This window comes from Anolis sagrei, chromosome 4 (assembly GCF_037176765.1).
Source record: "Anolis sagrei isolate rAnoSag1 chromosome 4, rAnoSag1.mat, whole genome shotgun sequence".
Lineage (NCBI taxonomy): Eukaryota > Metazoa > Chordata > Lepidosauria > Squamata > Dactyloidae > Anolis > Anolis sagrei.
In genome coordinates, this window is record NC_090024.1 from 243,010,260 (window position 1) to 243,025,813 (window position 15,554).

General features: G+C 41.8%; 1 protein-coding gene across 1 annotated transcript in view; it reads left to right on the forward strand.

Annotated features, from left to right (window-relative positions):
- ASXL1 (ASXL transcriptional regulator 1) overlaps window positions 1-15,554 on the forward strand; it is a 61,807-nt gene that overhangs the window by 17,044 nt on the left and 29,209 nt on the right. The gene's annotated exons all lie outside the window — the stretch shown is intronic.

A 15,554-nucleotide genomic window follows, 5' to 3' on the forward strand; every position in this document is an offset into this window, starting at 1 on the left:
CTTTCACTATTGGCTGCTACTTCCCGGCGGATGTCAGGTGGTGCAATACCGGCTAAGCAGTGTAATTTCTCCAGTGGTGTAGGGCGCAGACACCCCGTGATAATGGGGTATGTCTCATTAAGAGCCACATCCACTGTTTTAATGTGGTGAGATGTGTTCCACATATCGGCATGCATACTCAGCAGCAGAGTAGCACAGCGCAAGGGCAGATGTCTTCACTGTATCTGGTTGTAATCCCCAGGTGGTGCCAGTCAGCTTTCGTATGATATTGTTTCTAGCACCCACTTTTTGCTTGATGTTCAGGCAGTGCTTCTTGTAGGTCAGAACACGGTCCAGAGTGACTCCCAGGTATTTGGGTGCGCTGCAATGCTCCAGTGGGATTCCTTCCCAGGTGATCTTCAGAGCTCGGGATGTGAAAATGAACACAGTGCTCTTCCCTACTGTTTTTGCAACAGGAAAAAACATTCCTTCAAAGTAAAGAGAATTGTCCTGTATTATTTATCGCAATGTCCTTCAGTTCTTCTCCATCTCCAAACAATCCTCATCATTGGTTATGCTGGCTGGAGCTGTTGGGAATGTAACACAATAATATCTGGAAAACCTCATGCTATCTTCCTCTATGTAGAATTACAGTGCCACCAGCTTATGAGATCTCTGGAGAAGCAGCAGTGTGAAGAACTCCATCAAGCTATTTAATACAACCTTTCTAACAAGCTGTGAAACCAAGTGCACATGAAGACTCACCTGGAGGCATCTGTCTTTCCACACCTTAGGCCACCCAGTAGTGGGAGGGACAACTTTCAATCTATTGTTCTCATTTAGATGGAGCATGGACTCTTACCTTGATGAGCAACAGAATGCCTTAGGTCCTGGTTTGTGGGAAATGTTGCGATGGTGAGGAAGACGAGGATGATTTTGAAATAAGAGTTATTTTCTCACCAGGATGTTTTCCCATTGTTGGTCTCCCTATAGCAAAGACGAATAAACCACCACAGCACACTTGGTCATTCCATTTCTTTGCTGCTGTGTCTAAGCTGCAGGTTGGCAGAAACTGAATTATACTCCAATGTTTTTAAATTAGAAGTGCTGCTGCTTTTAGCAGAATAGCATTTTCCCCATTATAAGAAGAAATTCCATGAGAAGAGGCCTCATTTTTATGAGGCATATACTGAAATAGGAGATCTGGAAAGTAAGGTTACAAGATTTTTTAAAAAAATACAAAGAATAAATATATTTTAATAAAACTTACATGGCTTGTAGCCTAGGTATTACATTATTTTTCCACGTAATCACCATTGAGTTCAATCCATTTTGTCATCCATGGGATTAGTTTTTGAGGACATCAGACATGCCCCGACTGGCAGTCTTTAGGAGGAGTCTGAAAACGTGGTTGTTCCAGTGTGCCTTCACAGAATAAGGAAACTCCCAGAAATATGTCCTCTAAATGCACTTTATTATTGATTAGTGTCTGCACGCCCATTCCTCTCTGAAAACTCTATCCTAGTCATATTTCACCTGTTCATGCTCAGCATTATTTTTAAATTTTAATTATTACATTTGGCCCAGCCATAGGTTTTTAAACGTTGTTGTGCTACTGTTAATGTTTATTGCTTATTTTCTGTTATGAGTTTTGTTTTTATTGTTTTGTATTACTTGTTGTTATTGTTTTTATTATTGCTGTGTTGTGGGGTCGGCCTCATGTAAGCCGCACCGAGTCCCTTGGGGAGATGGTAGCGGGGTGTTGTTGTTGTTGTTCATTCGTTCAGTCGTCTCCGACTCTTCGTGACCTCATGGACCAGCCTACGCCAGAGCTCCCTGTCGGCCGTTACCACCCCCAGCTCCCTCAAGGTCAGTCCAGTCACTTCAAGGATGCCATCCATCCATCTTGCCCTTGGTCGGCCCCTCTTCCTTTTGCCTTCCACTTTCCCCAGCATAATTGTCTTCTCTAGGCTTTCCTGTCTCCTCATGATGTGGCCAAAGTACTTCAACTTTGTCTCTAGTATCTTTCCCTCCAGTGAGCAGTCGGGCTTTATTTCCTGGAGGATGGACTGGTTGGATCTTCTCGCAGTCCAAGGCACTCTCAGCACTTTCCTCCAGCACCACAGCTCAAAAGCATCGATCTTCCTTCGCTCAGCCTTCCCTAAGGTCCAGCTCTCACATCTGTAGGTTACTACAGGGAAGACCATGGCTTTGACTAGGCGGATCTTTGTTGCCAGTCTGATGTCTCTACTCTTCACTATTTTATCGAGACTGGACATTGCTCTCCTCCCAAGAAGTAAGCGTCTTCTGATTTCCTGGCCACAGTCTGCATCTGCAGTCATCTTTGCACCTAGAAATACAAAGTCTGTCACGGCCTCCACGGTTTCTCCCTCTATTTTCCAGTTGTCAATCATTCTTGTTGCCATAATCCTGGTTTTTTTGACGTTTAGCTGCAACCCGGCTTTTGCTCTTTCTTCTTTCACCTTGATTAGAAGGCTCCTCAGCTCCTCCTTGCTTTCGGCCATCAGAGTGGTGTCATCTGCATATCTGAGGTTATTAATGTTTCTTCCAGCAATTTTCACCCCAGCTTTGCATTCATCCAGCCCCACACATCACATGATGTGTTCTGCATACAAGTTAAAAAGGTTGGGTGAGAGGATGCAGCCTTGCCGTACGCCTTTCCCAATCTTGACCCAGTCTGTTGTTCCGTGGTCAGTTCTGATTGTTGCTACTTGGTCCTTGTACAGATTCCTCAGGAGAGAGACAAGGGGGCTTGGGATGCCCATCCCACCAAGAACTTGCCACAATTTATTATGATCCACACAGTCAAAGGCTTTAGAATAGTCAATGAAGCAGAAGTAGTGGGGTATAAATATTATTATTATTATTATTATTATTATTATTATTATTATTATGCCTTTGTCAGAAGTTTCCCTCTGCCTTTTTCCGCCAGTTCGTCACTTCGATTTTCATCTTGTTATCAGAAAAGTGTGTTCCACCCAGGTGTTCCTTCAATTTAATGAACAGATGATAGTCACTAGGTGTGAGATTGGAGCTGTGAGAGGGGTGGCTTAAAAGATCCCATCCAAATGAAGTCAACAACTCTTGTGTTGTGTGAGTGGTGTGCGGACATGGATTGTCATGAGGGAGACAGACTCCTGCCATCAGCATCCCACGACGTTTGTTTTGGATGGCTCTTCATGGTCTCAAAATATATTCCGTACCCATTTGTCACATGCTGTCTTACAGCAAACACAAATCCATTACAAGTCATAGTATATAAATCATAAAGGTAAATGTTTTTTTTCAGCTTATATAATACAATATTAAACGTATTACCAACTTATATAATGCAGCATTGAGCAATATACAATGAACAAAAACCTGTTGTTTATACAGTGATTTTACATCAGTAACAAAAGTAGAGTTTTTCTTGCTGTAAAGCAGACTTCTCTTAAGGGCATAAGATCCCTTACTTTCTCTAAAGATACTCTTGGAGTAGTTTCCAGTCCCTTGTAAGAGGATATCCACGTAAAGGATTTCCAGACTGGTTTCGACTAACGTCTTCCTCAGGTGGAGAAATGTGAAGGGTACAATGAAGTGGACATCACGTTCTCCAAAATAATAATTCTTCCTCGGGTGGATAAAGATACAATGAATGTTCACCCAGGATCCTGTGTTCAACCAAAAATGGGTGGCAATTTTAAACAAATGTTCACATGACCTTATGCTCTTACTAATTTCTCGCTCTTATTATATAAGCTGAAAAAAACATTTACCTTTGTGATTTATCTACTACGGCTTGTAGTGGATTTGTGTTTGTTGTGATTTTGGGAATCCATTGTCTTTTGTGTCACATGCTCTCTAGACATTACTTCCTCTCCATAAACTGAAATGATTTAGCGATGAATTGCAGCGGCGTTCATGCCCTTAGCATTTAGGTAGCGTATTATTGTGCACACTTTGCAGTTGGAAGAAAATGGAATGAGGAGTCTCATCTCTAACATTCACCACAATGCCAGTCGATGAGCTACTGACGACTGGCACTGCTCGTTCATTTCCACTGGCTTCCTGCTCCATGGCAGAGATACCAACTTCCCCTGCAAAAATTCCCCGCGAGACCTATGTTCCATGTAGCCTTACTTTCCAGATTACCTTCATAGGCTATCTTGTGTCCTGCAGTTGAAGGATGGCTTTTGCTGTCTGTTTAGAACAGTGGTTTTCAAACTTCCTAATGCCGTGACCCCTTAATATAGTCCCTTATGTAGTCATTTTACTACCTTTATAAATCATAATGTAAACATCTGATATGCAGGATGCATTTTCAGTCACTGGACCAAACTGGGCACAAATACCCAATACAGCCAAATGTGAATGCTAGTGGGGTTGGGGGAGGATTGATTTTGTAATTTGGGAGTTGTAGTTGCTGGGATTTATAGTTCACTTATAATCAAAGAGCATTCTGAACTACACCAGCGATGGATTTGAACCAAACTTGGCTCCCATGACCAATGGAAAACACTGGAAGGGTTTGATGGGCATTGACCTTGAGTTTGGGAGTTGTAGATCACCTATATCCAGAGAGCACTGTGGACTCATGCAATGGTGGATCTGGACCAAACCTGGCACCAATACTCAATATGCCCAAATGTGAACACTGGTGGAGTCTGGGGAAAATAGTTCTTGACATTTGGGAGTTGTATTTGCTGGGATTTATAGTTCATTACAATCAAAGAACATTCTGAACACCACCAACGATAGAATTGGCTCAAACTTCCCACATGGAATCCCCATGACCATCAGAAAATACAGTGTTTTCTTATGGTCTTTGGCGACCCCTCTGACACCCCCTCAGGGGTCCCGACCCCCAGGTTGAGAAACACTTTACTTCATATAGGAAGGGAAGTTAATGTTCTGTTTGGCTTAGTAGATATTTTTAAACTGGGGCTTTCAAAGCTTCATGGCCAATTTCAGAAGAAAAGGAACCCTCAGTTCCATATATTTATTCATAGTCCTAGCAGCCTGGGAAGAAGATAAAATATTGTCCTCTAATGGTTGAAAGAGTGAGGCAATACACTCTTAGGGACAAAGGCACGTGGGAAAATGTGTGTTTCCATTTATGGTGGTGAGAGAAGGAGGCGTTCTCCCTGAAAAAAGCTGCCAACAGTTAGTAGGCGTTGATTAGATTTCTCAGTATCTGTACTAAAATACCTTCCCTCTAGGTATGGGCAGAATTGGGAATTGCTGGCTGGCTTTGTCAGAGGCGTAAGAAATTAATTTTGTGGTGTCGTTTGGAGAAGAGAAGTGAGCAACCTCTTACTTCCAAGCCAAGGCCATGTACTTAATGTTTAGTCTGCAATCCTAGCATAAGCCCTTACCTGGGTGTCAGCGCCATTGAACATAATGGCTCTTTTCTCCCCAGATATTGCACTGGAGATACTTGAAAATCCTCTATCCTTGTTTAGGACCTTCTAGTGCTTCTTGAGATCAGGCTGAAGAGTGCTTGCCTCAGTAATTTCTGTTAAAAAGACCGCTCTGGCATGTGAATTATGAAACGTTGAATGGATTTAAGGGCTGGCTGTGTCTGGACATCTGATACCTAAAATGGGATTCACAAGAGAAGAATACGACCGTGTTTAGATCTAATTATGGGGTAGCTTCTCCATCTGAGTGCATTGAATCTTTTCCTCGGGTAGCATGCAAAGCGGAGAGGAAGACTGACATGGCAAATGATGTGCTCAGCTTTTTGCAGACTATGGGTTATGCAGCTGTCTGCTTTTGATCCGGCTTTCGGAAACTGGTTTCAGGAAGTGCCGTTTCTCTTCTGTTTAAAAGAACCCCTAGAGCTGCAGAAATCATACGTGACTGTCCTCCCTGGATGGTCTGTCTTTTAGCTATTGCTCGACTGAGGGTGAAACTTCATTCTTAGCTAGTGGTTTTCTTTTTGAACAGTTGGTTTTGCATTGTGTTTGACAGAGTAACTAGAGAATTTTAGTGTAAAGCTATTCAGGAAGTGATTTTTTCCCCTTCTGCAAATATGCATAGTAATACTGACTGTGTGGATTATAAATAAATTGTGGCAAGTTCTCGGTGGGATGGACATACCAAATCACCTTATCTCTCTCCTGAGGAATCTGTATTGGGACCAAGTAGCAACAGTCAGAACTGACCATGGAACAACAGACTGGTTCAAGATTGGGAAAGGCGTACAGCAGCGTTGTGTACTCTCACCCAACCTATTCAATTTGTATGCAGAACACATCATGCGAAGTGCGTGGCTTGAGGAATGCAAGGCTGGGGTGAAAATTGCTGGAAGAAACATTTATTTATTTATTTATTTATTTATGTGTCGTGTCAGGGCAACCAGTCAATTATATTACATTTCTAATAGAACAAAGCAAACAGACAGACAAAACCCAAAAATTGTGAGTTTGGTAGTTGATTAAATGTCCTTTGACCAGTATCTGGCCACTTGGAGTGCTTCTGGTGTTGCTGCAAGAAGGTCTTCCATTGTGCATGTGGCAGGGCTTAGGGTGCATTGCAGCAGGTGGTCAGTGGTTTGCTCTTCTCCACACTCGCATGTCGTGGATTCCACTTTGTAGCCCCATTTCTGAAGGCACACAGAGGACTGGGCCCCTGGGCACACAGAGGACTGGGCGACTTGGAAGGCGCTGAACAGACTGCGCTGTGGCACCACGAGATGCAGAGCCAACCTTCAGGAATGGGGCTACAAAGTGGAATCCACGACATGTGAGTGTGGAGAAGAGCAAACCACTGGCCACCTGCTGCAATGCACCCTGAGCCCTGCCACATGCACCATGGAAGACCTTCTTGCAGCAACACCAGAAGCACTCCAAGGGGCCAGATACTAGTCAAAGGACATTTAATCAACTACCAAACTCACAAATTCTGTATTTTGTATTTTTGTATTGTTTGCTTTGTTCTGTTAGAAATGTAGTATAATTGACTGGTTGCTGCTGATTATATATATATATATATATATATATATATATATATATATATATATATAGCCATTCCTGGTATTCCCTGTAGTAACCTACGGATGTGAGAGCTGGACCTTAGGGAAGGCTGAGCGAAGGAAGATCGATGCTTTTGAGCTGTGGTGCTGGAGGAAAGTTCTGAGAGTGCCTTGGACTGCGAGAAGATCCAACCAGTCCATCCTCCAGGAAATAAAGCCCGACTGCTCACTGGAGGGAAAGATACTAGAGACAAAGTTGAAGTACTTTGGCCACATCATGAGGAGACAGGAAAGCCTAGAGAAGACAATTATGCTGGGGAAAGTGGAAGGCAAAAGGAAGAGGGGCCGACCAAGGGCAAGATGGATGGATGGCATCCTTGAAGTGACTGGACTGACCTTGAGGGAGCTGGGGGTGGTAACCGCCGACAGGGAGCTCTGGCGTGGACTGGTCCATGAGGTCACGAAGAGTCGGAGACGACTGAACGAATGAACAACAACAAAGCCATTCCCTGCCACGCATTGCTGTGGCCCACTCTGGTGGTCATTTGGGTTCTGTATGGGAGGTTTGGCTCAATTCCATCTTGGTGGGGTTCAGAATGCTCTGCGATTGTAGGTGAACTATAAATCCCAGCAACTACAACTCCCAAATGTCAAGATTTTATTTTCCCCAAACTCCACCAGTGTTCGCATTTGGGCATATTGAGTATTCATGTAGAGTTTGGTCCAGATCCATCATTGTTTAAGCCCACATTGTTTAAGCCCACAACTCCAAAACCAAAGGACACTGCCCACCAAACCCTTCCAGTATTTTGTTGGTCATGGGAGAATTGTGTGCCAAGTTTGGTTCAATTCCATCCTTGGTGGGGTTCAGAATACTCTTTGATTGTAGATGAACTATAAATCCCAGCAACTACAACTCCCAAATGACAAAAGCAATTTTTTTTAGTGAAGGACATACATTGGGTTGTTAGGTGTCTTGTGTCCAAATTTGGTGTCAATTTGTCCAGTTGTTCTTGCGTACTGTTAATCCCACAAACTAACATTACATTTTTATTTTTATATATACAGAGAGAGAGGGAGAGGCCCTCAACACAACAAGAAGTACATTTGGGGAATGGGCTTTCATTGAGCCCACAAGTCCTGATAGTCAGGGAAATAATGAGATGCAAAGATGACTGCTGGCTCTATAGACCTGCATTGTCTCCAGTGTTGCTCAATTGAAATCCAACACCACATTCCACATTAACAGGACGGTATATCTTACCTGCCCTTCACTTACTAGAGTGCAGGCTTCCCAGCACTGAAAGTTTTTGTTAACCACAAAGGCACTTAAAATACCAACAAGCAAGAGCTGATGCTTTTGCCTTTACTGTTGTCTGCCCCATAATATTGAGAAGTGTTTTCCCTTTTTGTTAACACTCTCTGCTTCTGTAGAGAAAGTTGCTGGATTGATAACATAATCCATGGCATAGGTTTCTCCAGATACATGAACTGAAAAGTTCAAAAATTCATTTGACTCTGTTACGGATGTGGGGACTTGGGGTGGCTTACATGAGGCCAAGCCCAACAGCATATTACAATAAAGTAAAACCAAAACACAATAACAACACAGTAAAATACATACAGCATATGAGTACAAAGACGATAAAGCAAAATCATACACAGTAAAATAAAATAATACAACAATGAGCGGGCCGCATGTGCAAGATAAAAACTAAAATACTAAAAATACTAAAATCAGGATGAGATAGGGATGGAGCGGATTGTGGGGGAGAAACTCATGAAGGAATGGGGTCATAAATATCGACCTTCATACAGGTGGGGAAATATACTTTTGGGGACAAAAACCATTGAGGCGGAGCAACTGTGTATGATAATATGGCTACTCTCCTAAAGCAGATTTTGAGATCCCTCTTGATTTCTGGCTGTTCCCCTCTTTTTAAGATGGTTATAGGGAACAAGAGGGAAGACTTCTTTGCAGAGATGCTTCTATCTGGAAATGTTAATCTTTTTGGGTCAGACACTTTGCAGAGACACTTGTCACACTTGGCTGCTGTTTAGCCTTCTGTAGATGTGAGCTCCTTGCAAAAGGCAGTGAAGTGATAGCAAGAGAAAAGGGGACAATTGCAGGGGACTCTTTCTGTCTTTCTTTTCCAAGCCTTCCTGTGAAAATACTGAGAATTGACTGGATGATGAGTTTGACCTCGTTTTCCTCAGTTCTTTCCCCCCTTTTAATGCCACAGCAACCCACTTTTTGGATGAGCCTTTTTTGGTGTCTCTTGATCTGAGAGTGAAATGTCTTTTGACACCAGTTTTACTTTGACACCAGTTTTACTTTGTTTCAAGGCTTGTCCATATTCACTGGGCATATTTTCTATTTCTGGTTTGTTGCTGGCTCAACCTGAGGTTGGATTATGTACTTAGAGGCTTTCTTGGCCCCGCACCTGGTTTGCGGGTTTTTTCTTGAGCTGACTGTAAATCCATTCAGAGGAGATCTTGGTTTACAATTAAGCTGTCTGTGTTCTTCATCATAATTTTTCAAAGTGTTAACTACATCAGCTTTTGAATCCTGAGTGCATGGTGCTTTCTCGCTGCATGGGCTGTAGGGACGGAACTTTGTGTGCACACAGTGGGAATAATACTCAATTTGTGCCAAGGTCGGACTGATAATCTTGGTAGAATATTAATTAGAGGAAACACAGGCCAGGATTCCATGGTCTCTGGGTCAGCATAAACTCAAAGTGTTGTCAGGCGGCACCTGAAACTTATATCCTCTTGGGCCTTTGTCAGATAACTGCTTCAGACCATTTTTCACATGGGTAAAATCTAGTAAATTGAATGCTAAAACTGAAGGGATTGGTTCTGGGACCCTCATAGATTCAAAAACACATAGATGATCATGTCCCGTGTTAATTAAATGGTGGCAATGGGAACACGTGTGCTTCCATATGCTTATGTTACCTATTGTGGCTCAGCAGCTGGAGCCTCAGGAAGAGGATGATGGGTTTCAGATTCCTGAACATGTTCCTGTTGTTGATATAGACTATGGTGATGCTGAAGACGAGGAGTTGCAGTTTCCCATGGCAAGGGATGTTGTTTTAGAAGATGTTTCTGATCTTAGTGAAACTTCACAGGTGCAGGTGGAGGAGGCGAGCCAGGCTGTGAACTCTCGGCCTACCTATTCCCAGTCCCAGGATAATGAGTTATTCCACCTTGAAGGCTCGGCAGATTTAGATAGGGAGGATTGCTTGCAATTCATGGTTCCCCATAGTACAAGGCTTGCAAACAAGAGAGAGGTTAGAGGTCAAAGAAATGCTTTCATGCTAGGAAAATATATTTAACAAGCTGGTTGAAGTCAACCTTTTGTCAGTGCAACTTCAGCGAACACCCTGATAACTTCTCTGGATTGCCTGGGCTTCTGGGAAATGCTTTTGGTTTCTTGGGACTTTGATTTGGATCTTGGCTTCTTGGGAGTCTGTCATGCTGCCATGGAATCTTGTTTGATCAGTGCTTCTGGAATATGCTTCATGTTATTTGCCTTTGGACTTTGGAAACTCGGCCTTTGCATTTAAGACTCTGTTTGGCTATTGGACTTTTGCAACCTTACTTTTGTGTTTAAGACTTTGCCTTTTCTTTAATAAACTATAAAACCTACAGCCTTGGTGTATGTGGTGTTCTGAGCAAGGTGAATCTATCCTGAGGTGCGACGTTACCACCATTTCATAATATGGGCGTAACAATTTGGTTTGCTGAAATTGTGGCTCCAGAGGGGCCACTGTCTGGACATAATTGCTCATAGATATAGATATGACATCTTACATCCAGTTGATTTACACCCTTGTTTTATTTTCTGTGCCCCTCTGCAGAAGATTTCACCTCACTTTTTGTCTCTGTGAGAATTAGATTTTGAAAAATGTGGAAACAAGGATTAGAGATAAAGCTTCGGTGGAGAGCCCTTTCCCCCATGATAATAGTTCTTTCAGGAGTGAGTTTCCCTTCCAAAGGGCAGATTTTTCTAACTTCCGGTTGCCTCACCCCATTCTTAACTAGGAGTCATTTGTAAGTCGAATGTTTCTAACTCAGGGATGGCCTGTAATCTCTTTCATTGAAGCGTCCTGATAGTCATGTGAATTGTTGGCTGTGTTTTTTATGCTTGCTGACTAGCATCCTGCCCCAGAAGGCCTATTTGCACATTTGTAGGTATGCCGTGCGGTACATTTAATACTGCTAAAAGTAAGAGTTTTTACGTTTATGAGGCTAAGTATGACACATATGCTTTCTGTAAAAATGGTGCCCCTTAGGAATGTATTTTTTCTGCCTTGCTGTTTGCTTGTGCATTTCTTGAAGCATGCCATGCTGTTAAAATGCTCTTTAATTGAGCTGCGTTTTAACCTCATGTGTAACTTTGAAAGAGGTGATTCATGTGATCCATAAATGTGTAGCAGCCAGCAGTGTTTCTTTGGGGGCAAATAATCTAAATGTGATTTGTGTCCAAGTTGGCTGAGTGTATTACTGTGTCATAAGGGCACGGCTGGAATTCATATCACAGTTTCAAACCTTTCCTCGATAGCTTGCTTCCTTTTTTTCCAGTGAGAAAATATAAAAAGTATTCTATTATTGTAGAAGACTATGTTGCTTGAAACTGTCCTATCAGTTGTCTTTTCACAGAATTAATACTTCTCTTTCCACTGCCATGTGTCTTAACGACTTTTTAAAATACTAGTTTAGATCACCATGAAGCTTATACAGGGTGAGGCAGCATAACTTCCTTTTTTCAAAACTTAATAAAAGCCATTGTATGAATCAGAATATTTTTTCTATAATGTAGGCACATACCTAAAGTTTTGTTTTACGTAGTTTTGAAGATCAAATGAGGTAGGTGACATCCCCCATTCTCCATATACTGAGTAAACCGATTTCTGGCGTTTGTCCTGACTCTTGCCAGCATAGCAGGCGTTATGTTATGTTATTTATTTATTTATTAATGCACTTGTATACCGCTAATATCTCATCCTAAATCGGCGACTCATTGCGGTTTACAATTAAAAGACAATATTCAGTTTAAAAGCATAAAATACATATACACTACAAGTTATTGGGCCACCAATAACAATCCCATGCATCTCGTAACTGAAATCGCAATCCAAAATTCGTCGTCCATGTTGGCAGTTTCTTCTTGGATGTTGGTCTTCAGATCTTGTAGGGTCCTTGGATGGTTCACATAAACACGGGATTTCAAAAAGCCCCATAGAAAAAAATCTCAAGGGGCCAAATCTGGAGAGCGGGCCGGCCACTCCAAATCCCCCCCAATTGAGAGGAGGCGCTCTGGGAAGTGTTCCCTCAAAACAGCCGTCAATGCTCTTAAAGTGTGTGCATTGCACCGTCTTGTTGGAACCAATTGTCCCCTAAGTCCAACCCATCTAGCCGTGGGAAAAAACATTCCTGTAACATGTTTACAAACCGGTTCCCAGGGTGACCAATCCCAAGATAATGAGGTACCTGGCCTTGAAGATGGTGAAGATTTGATTAGGAGGACCGTTTGCGATTAAGGGTTCACCAAAGTGCGCGCCTTGCCAACAAACGGGAAGTTCGAGGTCAACGTAATGCTTTCATGCTGGGGAAACATATTTAATGATACGATTGAAGTCTGTCCTTTGTCAGTGCAATGTTGCTTACACCCTGTTAACTTCTCTAAATTACCTCGGCTTTTGGGGAAAGCTTCTAGCTCTTTGGGACTTTGATTTTGATCTTGATTTTTGGGGACTTTGTCATGCTGCCATGGATTCTTGTTTAACCAATGCTAAAGGATTATACTTCATGTTATTTGCCTTTGGATCTTGGAAACTTTGCCTTTGCATTTAAGATTCTGTTTTGCCTATTGAACTTTTTGCAACTTTACTTCTATGTTTTTTGTTTTGCTTTTTCTTCAATAAACTACAAAACCTACAGCCTTGGGTGTGTGGTGATGTCTTGAGCAAGGTGAATCTACCCTGAGTTGCTACACAAATAATATTGATAAGACCATGAGGGGACTTTAAGCAGTATCTTCACTTTCTTAGAGTGAATGTTATAAAATAAGAATGAATGTGTAATGAAATTTAAGTGTGCCTCCCATCTCATATGGGATGGAAGCACTATTTGCTTCTGAGTCCAGGGGCCTTACCTACTAGATAAGTAGAGCAGAACTGAAGATGTGCTATTTACAAAACTCAAGTGACTGCACAAGGAAGAGGTTGTGACTTTTCCTTTGCTTCTTGGTTGGCAAACTGTGTTACTGAGTGTTTGGAAAGCAAGTGATCTTGGGTCATTGTCATTTGTGATCGATTGTTTCCGTAGGAAGCATTGACAATTGCATAGCCTCAAAAGACTATTGGTGACCAGATACACAGGCTGATTTTTTTTACCTAACAGGGTACAGTGGATTCTAAGTTTAGATTAAGTGAAGGGTTGAATATTATAGTCAGCTCTCCATATCAAGGATTTAAAATACTTAAAAAAACAAAAAACAAACAAACTGATTTTGTTTCAGTTTTATGTAAGATAACTCATTTTATTGCACCATTGTGTATGACATGATTGGAGCATTTGTGTGTTTTAGGTATCCAAGGGCCCACTCTATTTATTTATGTATTTATTTTATTTATATCTTGGTTTTCTCCCAGCAAAGGGATCCAGTGTGGCTTACAACAGGGTCAGAAAAGGTCTAACTGAAATAACAGATTACAAATGAAATAAATATTATTTTAGTTAGGTGGCTGATTTATTTATGCTAAATGTCCTTTGACCAGGAGCTAGCCACTTGGAGCGCCTCTAGTGTCGCTGTAAGAAGGTCCTCTATTGTAATAGTGATCTGTGGTTTGCTCTTCTTCGCACTCGCATGTTGTCGACTCCACTTTGTGGCCCCATTTCTTAAGGTTAGCTCTGCATCTCACGATGTCAGAACACAATTTGTTCAGCGGCTTCTAGGCCACTCAGCCTTCTGTGTGCCCAGGGGGAGCCTCTCATCTGGTATCAGCCATGGATTGAGATTCCAGGTTTTAGCCTGCCACTTTTGGACTCTCGCTTGCCAAGACTCCTGCAAGTATCTCTGTAGATCTTAGGAATATTTTTCTTGATTTAAGGCATTGGCATGCTGGCTGATATCCATACAGATGGATATTGGTCCTTTCATTATTGGCTGCTACTTCCCGGCGGATGTCAGGTGTTGCAATACCGGGTAAACACTTTAATTACCTGTCGGGTTGCTCTCTACTTTTGGTTTAAAACCCTCCTACTAGATACATCCTCTGTTCATGTCCAGCATTTATTTTAAAGTTTTAACTATTACATCTGGCCCGGCCATAAGTTTTTAATCATTGTGTGATATTGTCTATGTCTGAGTTATATTAATTGTATTGTATATTTTGTTTGTTGCTTATTGTTATTTTTATTGATGTGTTGTTGGGTTTGGCCTCACGTAAGTCACTCCGAGTCCCTTGGGGAGATGGTAGCGGGGTATAAATAAAGTTTTATTATTATTGTTTAATTATAAACAGTATAATTTCTCCACTGGTGTGAGGTGTAGACATCTTGTGATAATGCGGCATGTCTCATTAAGAGCCACATCCATTGTTTTAACATGGTGAGATATATTCTACACTGGGCATGCATATTCAGCAGCAGAGCAAAGCGCCAGGGCAGATGTCTTCACTGTGTCTGGTTGTGATCCCCAGGTTGTGCCAGTCGACTCTTGTATGATATTATTTCTAGCACCCAATTCTTGCTTGATTGTCAAGCAGTGCTTTTTGTAAGTTAGAGCACGGTCCAAAGTGACTCCCGGGTATTTTGGTGTGCTGCAATGCAATACAGTTATGTGATGTAATATTTGATATTGATATCAATCCTTCAAACAAGATTTACAATAATAACAACAAATATAAATATGCAGCATATGTTACAGTATATGATTTTTGTAAGTCTTGACAAGAATCATCTCTTGCTTATATGTGTGTTGAGGAAGAACCACTCCCTGATTAGGATGTATATCAGGTGAAGTTTTCTTGATGCAGATAGTGAGTGAAAAGAAGTAATCAGAGATGGAACTACACCACAAGGTTTGCTGGAAAGAAGCAGATTAATGAATTGTTTTGTAAGTTTTTTTTTCCTTCTGCGATGGACAATGTGTTTTCAAGGCTACTGTATGTTTCTTTATAAAATACATGTGTTGACTACTCAAGAGTAAAGACATTTTTCTTTTATACTCTGTGTATTTTTCAACTTGGTGTCTGGAGCTGGGAAGACTACTGTGTATTTTCAATATAAACTAACGAACCGCAACAGCATAGACCCCTATTAAGGAACCCTTATACATACACCCTTCTCCCATCTGGAGCCCTTTGACCCATGTAAATCCTGTGCCATTCTTTAATGTAACTGTTGGATGGCGGTGGCTTTCAGTGACTTGGGATCTACTCCTGTCTCCCCTGCATGTCTTTGTGCTTGGCACTTAGAATGTGTGAGTCCCTCCCTTTGCTTTCCGTTCTGAGCAGATGTGACGCTGTACGTGGAGTCTTGTTTTTGAGCTTCAAAATGAGTAGCTTTGTTGAAAGGTTAAGAT